The sequence below is a fragment of the Phyllobates terribilis genome, unplaced genomic scaffold (genome assembly GCF_046119375.1).
Source record: "Phyllobates terribilis strain yellow unplaced genomic scaffold, ASM4611937v1 Scaffold_7__3_contigs__length_470593459, whole genome shotgun sequence".
In the NCBI taxonomy this organism is placed as follows: domain Eukaryota; kingdom Metazoa; phylum Chordata; class Amphibia; order Anura; family Dendrobatidae; genus Phyllobates; species Phyllobates terribilis.
Window position 1 is genome coordinate 151,962,281 of NW_027362767.1, and position 9,222 is coordinate 151,971,502.

Sequence of the window (9,222 nt, forward strand, 5' to 3'; positions counted from 1 at the left end):
CATGATAGTGACTGGTGGGGACAGCAGTACAGAGGTGTAGAGGCAGGAGATGGACAGAGAGAGGCACTGGCTGCATGATAGTGACTGGTGGGGATGGCAGTACCGAGCTGTAGAGGCAGGAGATGGACAGAGAGAGGCGCTGGCTGCATTATAGTGACTGGTGGGGACAGCAGTACAGAGGTGTAGAGGCAGGAGATGGACAGAGAGAGGCACTGGCTGCATGATAGTGACTGGTGGGGATGGCTGTACAGAGCTGTAGAGGCAGGAGGTGGACAGAGAAAGGCACTGGCTGCATGATAGTGACTGGTGGGGATGGCAGTACAGAGCTGTAGAGGCAGGAGGTGGACAGAGAGAGGCGCTGGCTGCATGATAGTGAATGGTGCAGAATGAGACAGCACAGGACAACGTGAATCCGGCACCAGGACCTTCCCCATAAAGAGAGCAAACTGCAGTGCAGGACAAGATGGTGGCTCTATCAGACACCATAGTTTCAAGTCCCGGGGGCCACCATATGTGACTGCCATTGTGGCCCGTTGCCCCTGATGAGAACCCGTCCAGTTATAGCAACATTGATCTTACACTTGTTATTTCCTTATTGCCTATGATTACTGCAGTTTTCACTGGGGTTGTCCACTACTTATTATCCTCTCCCCAATGTATCCCCCCGAGGCCCATAAGTGTTTTTGTAAATACCTTCTGTTGCACATAATGCCTGTGAGGGGCGCTATCACTGGCCGCTCACAGGCAGCACGTGACCCCCAGCTGCAGCCAGCTCTGACATCCACTGACGTCACGATAAGTCCAGGCTTCAACTGAGCATCCCTCTTCCGCGTCTCACGGTGGCTGCTGGGTTGTGGGCGGGGTTTCACCGTGCGTCACACCCGACATCCATCGCGCACTCTGCCTCTCCTCATTCTTCGGCAAAGCGCGCAGTGGATGCTGGGTGTGACGCGCGGGGAAACCCCGCCCACAACCCAGCAGTCACCGCGGAGACCCCAGCGCTGGGTCACGCCTCACTTGTCGTGACGTCAGCGCGGGGTCACATGATGCCTGTGAGCGGCCAGTGATAGCGCCACTCACAGGCTGAGCCTGCAACAGAAGGTATTTACAAAGACACCTATGGGCCCCGGGGGGATACATTGGGGGCATAATAAAAAGTTGTGGCCAACTTCTTTAATCTGTGTTAAAAGCAAATGAAGTTCTGATGTCAGTGTCACCGTTCACCTGCATCTCACATACCCCCCATCCTCTTGCCCTTACAAGCAAAGAACGAGGGACACATATTGTGACGCGGTAATTTTAGGTTTACTGTAAACCACTTCCATAACCTCGCACCGTCCTCTATATGTGTCCACCCAGAACTATTACTCCTAGTGAGGCCTATTATGGTCTGTGCACACGTTGCAGTTTTGTTACTTTTTCTTGGTGCAGTTTTGTCACAAAACCTGAAGGATTTCCTAGTACCAGCAAAATGAATGAGATTCCTGAGGTCTCATGCACATGTTGCTTAGTTTTTCCTTGCAGATTTAAATTTCAATTCTTTCAGCATTTTTTGCAGCACATTTCACCCATATTAATGAGTGGGAAAAACGCATCAAAAACACATGTAGTTTATGCTATGTTTTTCCTGCTAACACATCGTTATTTGCAACAGATTTTTCTGCTTCAAATACTGAAGGAGTGCACATAACCAAAAGGCATTGTACCTTTTCAATAATCTCCAACACACAGTATGATGCCCCAACAAACAGTAGGATGCCCCCACACACAGTAGGATGTCCCTACAGTACATTGCCCCACACGTAATATGATGACACACCGACACAGTATGATTCCGCCACTGTAGATTCACTCGCATCATCCCACACAGATACGGTTGAAGTCAGGACATGCCCCCGACCTCCCAGGATGGCTCTCAATATTTGAAACTGTCTCTCTTAATCAGGGACATTTGGGAGTTATGCGTGTACCCAAAAAAGCGCACTAAGCATATGTCAGTACTAGTGTTGAGCGAACATGCTCGACACTGCTCGGTACTCGCCCGAGCATCAAGCTACTCGGGATGTTCGGCGAGCACCGAGCATTTCCGGGTTACTCGGGCGGGATCTCGGGTCTCCGCCCTGAATGTTTGGCGCTTTTTACAGAGCCAATGAACATTCAGGGATTGCCAGCCAGTCACTGTAATGCTGCAGCCATGTTGGTTGTGGGCATTACAGTGATTGGCTGGCTGCACAGTGTCACCTCGAGTATTTAAAACCAGGTGCCGCCATCTTGGACACAGTCGCTCCGGATTAGACAGTGTAGGGACAGCGCTGCTGATTTAGGGAGAGATATAAACTGCGAAATAGTTAGTGTAGGGTCTGTAAAGGCTGCCAGAACAAACAAACAGTCCTTTTCAGGACTAATATCCATCCCAGATACCAGGCAGGCAGGCTGTATAGGAGACACAGTGGTTATACCAGCAAACGCTGCATTACAGTCCTGTGTGCTCCTGTTGCTGAAATTGCTGGACTTAGCACCAGGTGTCGGGGGCCAGGAAAAATCCTTTTTTTTTCATCTAAATCCTCCTTTTTTTTTCCTCCTTCACACTGTACAAATACCCATCTTATTAACCTTTTGGTGTGTCCCCCCACCCCCACCCAAAAAAAAGCGTGTCTCTGATTTTTCAGACACAAATATAACTGTTGAAAATAGTCTGGTGTAGGCTAGAGAAACAGAAGTGTTGTTTTGGGCCATTTGTATCCAAAAAAAAAACAGTTTGAGTGTGTCACTCACTGTTCAGCCGCAAATCTATATATTTAAAAAAGTCTGGTATACCCCAGTAAACAATAACTGTGGTTTTGCCATCCCACGGTAAAATATCTCTATTATTCAGGTTTTGGTAGTTTTTTCCGTAAAGAAAAACAGTAGTGTCTCCTGACTGTTGTGACACAAAAATATATCTGTTGAAAATAGTCTTGTGAAGGCCCGACATCCCAGTCTGGTTTCGCAGTTCCACGGGTCAAATCGCTGTACTATCCAGTTTTGGGCCTTTGGTATCTAAAAAAAAAAGCAGTTTGAGTGTGTCGCTCACTGTTCAACCGCAAATATCTCTATTTAAAAAAGTGTGGTATACCCCAGTAAACAATAACTGTGGTTTTGCCATCCCACGGTAAAAATCTCTATTATTCAGCTTTTGGTAGTTTTTTCCGTAAAGAAAAACAGTAGTGTCTCCTGACTGTTGTGACACAAAAATATATCTGTTGAAAATAGTCTTGTGGAGGCCCGACATCCCAGTGTGGTTTCGCAGTTCCACGGGTCAAATCGCTGTACTATCAAGTTTTGGGCCTTTGGTATCTAAAAAAAAAGCAGTTTGAGTGTGTCGCTCTCTGTTCAGCCGCAAATATCTCTATTTAAAAAAAGTGTGGGATACCCCAGTAAACAATAACTGTGGTTTTGCCATCTCACGTTAAAAAATCTCTATTATTCAGCTTTTGGTAGTTTTTTCCGTAAAGAAAAACAGTAGTGTCTCCTGACTGTTGTGACACAAAAATATATCTGTTGAAAATAGTCTTGTGGAGGCCCGACATCCCAGTGTGGTTTCGCAGTTCCACGGGTCAAATCGCTGTACTATCCAGTTTTGGGCCTTTGGTATCTAAAAAAAAAGCAGTTTGAGTGTGTTGCTCACTGTTCAGCTGTAAATATCTCTATTTAAAAAAGTGTGGTATACCCCAGTAAACAATAACTGTGGTTTTGCCATCCCACGGTAAAAAATCTCTATTATTCAGGTTTTGGTATATTTTCCGTAAAGGAAAACAGTAGTGTCTCCTGACTGTTGTGACACAAAAATATATCTGCTGAAAATAGTCTTGTGTAGGCCCGACATCCCAGTGTGGTTTCGCAGTTCCATGGGTCAAATCGCTGTACTATCCAGTTTTGGGCCTTTGGTATCTAAAAAAAAAGCAGTTTGAGTGTGTCGCTCACTGTTCAGCTGCAAATATCTCTATTTAAAAAAGTGTGGTATACCCCAGTAAACAATAACTGTGGTTTTGCCATCCCACGTTAAAAAATCTCTATTATTCAGCTTTTGGTAGTTTTTTACGTAAATAAAAACAGTAGTGTCTCCTGACTGTTGTGACACAAAAATATATCTGTTGAAAATAGTCTTGTGGAGGCCCGACATCCCAGTGTGGTTTCGCAGTTCCACGGGTCAAATCGCTGTACTATCCAGTTTTGGGCCTTTGGTATCTAAAAAAAAAGCAGTTTGAGTGTGTCGCTCACTGTTCAGCCGCAAATATCTCTATTTAAAAAAGTGTGGTATACCCCAGTAAACAATAACTGTGGTTTTGCCATCCCACGGTAAAAAATCACTATTGTTCAGGTTTTGGTATATTTTCCGTAAAGAAAAACAGTAGTGTCTCCTGACTGTTGTGACACAAAAATATATCTGTTGAAAATAGTCTTGTGTAGGCCCGACATCCCAGTGTGGTTTCGCAGTTCCACGGGTCAAATCGCTGTACTATTCAGTTTTGGGCCTTTGGTATCTAAAAAAAAAGCAGTTTGAGTGTGTCGCTTACTGTTCAGCCGCAAATATCTCTATTTAAAAAAGTGTGGTATACCCCAGTAAACAATAACTGTGGTTTTGCCATCCCACGGTAAAAAATCTCTATTATTCAGCTTTTGGTATATTTTCCGTAAAGGAAAACAGTAGTGTCTCCTGACTGTTGTGACACAAAAATATATCTGTTGAAAATAGTCTTGTGTAGGCCCGACATCCCAGTGTGGTTTCGCAGTTCCACGGGTCAAATCGCTGTACTATCCAGTTTTGGGCCTTTGGTATCTAAAAAAAAAAGCAGTTTGAGTGTGTCGCTCACTGTTCAGCCGCAAATATCTCTATTTAAAAAAGTGTGGTATACACCAGTAAACAATAACTGTGGTTTTGCCATCCCACGTTAAAAAATCTCTATTATTCAGCTTTTGGTAGTTTTTTCCGTAAATAAAAACAGTAGTGTCTCCTGACTGTTGTGACACAAAAATATATCTGTTGAAAATAGTCTTGTGTAGGCCCGACATCCCAGTGTGGTTTCGCAGTTCCACGGGTCAAATCGCTGTACTATTCAGTTTTGGGCCTTTGGTATCTAAAAAAAAAAGCAGTTTGAGTGTGTCGCTTACTGTTCAGCCGCAAATATCTCTATTTAAAAAAGTGTGGTATACCCCAGTAAACAATAACTGTGGTTTTGCCATCACACAGTAAAAAATCTCTATTATTCAGGTTTTGGTATATTTTCCGTAAAGAAAAACAGTAGTGTCTCCTGACTGTTGTGACACAAAAATATATCTGTTGAAAATAGTCTTGTGTAGGCCCGACATCCCAGTGTGGTTTCGCAGTTCCAAGGGTCAAATCGCTGTACTCTCCAGTTTTGGGCCTTTGGTATTTAAAAAAAAAGCAGTTTGAGTGTGTCGCTCACTGTTCAGCCGCAAATATCTCTATTTAAAAAAGTGTGGTATACCCCAGTAAACAATAACTGTGGTTTTGCCATCCCACGTTAAAAAATCTCTATTATTCAGCTTTTGGTAGTTTTTTCCGTAAAGAAAAACAGTAGTGTCTCCTGACCGTTGTGACACAAAAATAAATCTGTTGAAAATAGTCTTGTGTAGGCCCGACATCCCAGTGTGGTTTCGCAGTTCCACGGGTCAAATCGCTGTACTATCCAGTTTTGGGCCTTTGGTATCTAAAAAAAAAAGCAGTTTGAGTGTGTCGCTCACTGTTCAGCCGCAAATATCTCTATTTAAAAAAGTGTGGTATACCCCAGTAAACAATAACTGTGGTTTTGCCATCCCACGTTAAAAAATCTCTATTATTCAGCTTTTGGTAGTTTTTTCCGTAAATAAAAACAGTAGTGTCTCCTGACTGTTGTGACACAAAAATATATCTGTTGAAAATAGTCTTGTGGAGGCCCGACATCCCAGTGTGGTTTCGCAGTTCCACGGGTCAAATCGCTGTACTATCCAGTTTTGGGCCTTTGGTATCTAAAAAAAAGTAGTTTGAGTTTGTCGCTCACTGTTCAGCCGCAAATATCTCTATTTAAAATAGTGTGGTATACCCCAGTAAACAATAACTGTGGTTTTCCCATCCCACGGTAAAAAATCACTATTATTCAGGTTTTGGTATATTTTCCGTAAAGAAAAACAGTAGTGTCTCCTGACTGTTGTGACACAAAAATATATCTGTTGAAAATAGTCTTGTGTAGGCCCGACATCCCAGTGTGGTTTCGCAGTTCCACGGGTCAAATCGCTGTACTATTCAGTTTTGGGCCTTTGGTATCTAAAAAAAAAAGCAGTTTGAGTGTGTCGCTTACTGTTCAGCCGCAAATATCTCTATTTAAAAAAGTGTGGTATACCCCAGTAAACAATAACTGTGGTTTTGCCATCACACAGTAAAAAATCTCTATTATTCAGGTTTTGGTATATTTTCCGTAAAGAAAAACAGTAGTGTCTCCTGACTGTTGTGACACAAAAATATATCTGTTGAAAATAGTCTTGTGTAGGCCCGACATCCCAGTGTGGTTTCGCAGTTCCACGGGTCAAATCGCTGTACTTTCCAGTTTTGGGCCTTTGGTATTTAAAAAAAAAGCAGTTTGAGTGTGTCGCTCACTGTTCAGCCGCAAATATCTCTATTTAAAAAAGTGTGGTATACCCCAGTAAACAATAACTGTGGTTTTGCCATCCCACGTTAAAAAATCTCTATTATTCAGCTTTTGGTAGTTTTTTCCGTAAAGAAAAACAGTAGTGTCTCCTGACCGTTGTGACACAAAAATAAATCTGTTGAAAATAGTCTTGTGTAGGCCCGATATCCCAGTGTGGTTTCGCAGTTCCACGGGTCAAATCGCTGTACTATCCAGTTTTGGGCCTTTGGTATCTAAAAAAAAAGCAGTTTGAGTGTGTCGCTCACTGTTCAGCCGCAAATATCTCTATTTAAAAAAGTGTGGTATACCCCAGTAAACAATAACTGTGGTTTTGCCATCCCACGTTAAAAAATCTCTATTATTCAGCTTTTGGTAGTTTTTTCCGTAAATAAAAACAGTAGTGTCTCCTGACTGTTGTGACACAAAAATATATCTGTTGAAAATAGTCTTGTGGAGGCCCGACATCCCAGTGTGGTTTCGCAGTTCCACGGGTCAAATCGCTGTACTATCCAGTTTTGGGCCTTTGGTATCTAAAAAAAAGCAGTTTGAGTGTGTCGCTCACTGTTCAGCCGCAAATATCTCTATTTAAAATAGTGTGGTATACCCCAGTAAACAATAACTGTGGTTTTCCCATCCCACGGTAAAAAATCACTATTATTCAGGTTTTGGTATATTTTCCGTAAAGAAAAACAGTAGTGTCTCCTGACTGTTGTGACACAAAAATATATCTGTTGAAAATAGTCTTGTGTAGGCCCGACATCCCAGTGTGGTTTCGCAGTTCCACGGGTCAAATCGCTGTACTCTCCAGTTTTGGGCCTTTGGTATTTAAAAAAAAAGCAGTTTGAGTGTGTCGCTCACTGTTCAGCCGCAAATATCTCTATTTAAAAAAGTGTGGTATACCCCAGTAAACAATAACTGTGGTTTTGCCATCCCACGTTAAAAAATCTCTATTATTCAGCTTTTAGTAGTTTTTTCCGTAAAGAAAAACAGTAGTGTCTCCTGACCGCTGTGACACAAAAATAAATCTGTTGAAAATAGTCTTGTGTAGGCCCGACATCCCAGTGTGGTTTCGCAGTTCCACGGGTCAAATCGCTGTACTATCCAGTTTTGGGCCTTTGGTATCTAAAAAAAAAGCAGTTTGAGTGTGTCGCTCACTGTTCAGCCGCAAATATCTCTATTTAAAAAAGTGTGGTATACCCCAGTAAACAATAACTGTGGTTTTGCCATCCCACGGTAAAAAATCTCTATTATTCAGGTTTTGGTATATTTTCCGTAAAGAAAAACAGTAGTGTCTCCTGACTGTTGTGACACAAAAATATATCTGTTGAAAATAGTCTTGTGTAGGCCCGACATCCCAGTGTGGTTTCGCAGTTCCACGGGTCAAATCGCTGTGCTATCCAGTTTTGGGCCTTTGGTATCTTAAAAAAAAGCAGTTTGAGTGTGTCGCTCACTGTTCAGCCGCAAATATCTCTATTTAAAAAAGTGTGGTATACCCCAGTAAACAATAACTGTGGTTTTGCCATCCCACGTTAAAAAATCTCTATTATTCAGCTTTTTGTAGTTTTTTCCGTAAAGAAAAACAGTAGTGTCTCCTGACTGTTGTGACACAAAAATATATCTGTTGAAAATAGTATTGTGGAGGCCCGACATCCCAGTGTGGTTTCGCAGTTCCACGGGTCAAATCGCTGTACTATCCAGTTTTGGGCCTTTGGTATCTAAAATAAAAGCAGTTTGAGTGTGTCGCTCACTGTTCAGCTGTAAATATCTCTATTTAAAAAAGTGTGGTATACCCCAGTAAACAATAACTGTGTTTTTGCCATCCCATGGTAAAAAATCTCTATTATTCAGGTTTTGGTATATTTTCCGTAAAGAAAAACAGTAGTGTCTCCTGACTGTTGTGACACAAAAATATATCTGTTGAAAATAGTCTTGTGTAGGCCCGACATCCCAGTGTGGTTTCGCAGTTCCACGGGTCAAATCGCTGTGCTATCCAGTTTTGGGCCTTTGGTATCTTAAAAAAAAGCAGTTTGAGTGTGTCGCTCACTGTTCAGCCGCAAATATCTCTATTTAAAAAAGTGTAGTATACCCCAGTAAACAATAACTGTGGTTTTGCCATCCCACGTTAAAAAATCTCTATTATTCAGCTTTTGGTAGTTTTTTCCGTAAAGAAAAACAGTAGTGTCTCCTGACTGTTGTGACACAAAAATATATCTGTTGAAAATAGTCTTGTGGAGGCCCGACATCCCAGTGTGGTTTCGCAGTTCCACGGGTCAAATCGCTGTACTATCCAGTTTTGGGTCTTTGGTATCTAAAAAAAAAAGCAGTTTGAGTGTGTCGCTCACTGTTCAGCTGTAAATATCTCTATTTCAAAAAGTGTGGTATACCCCAGTAAACAATAACTGTGGTTTTGCCATCCCACGGTAAAAAATCTCTATTATTCAGGTTTTGGTATATTTTCCGTAAAGGAAAACAGTAGTGTCTCCTGACTGTTGTGACACAAAAATATATCTGTTGAAAATAGTCTTGTGTAGGCCCGACATCCCAGTGTGGTTTCGCA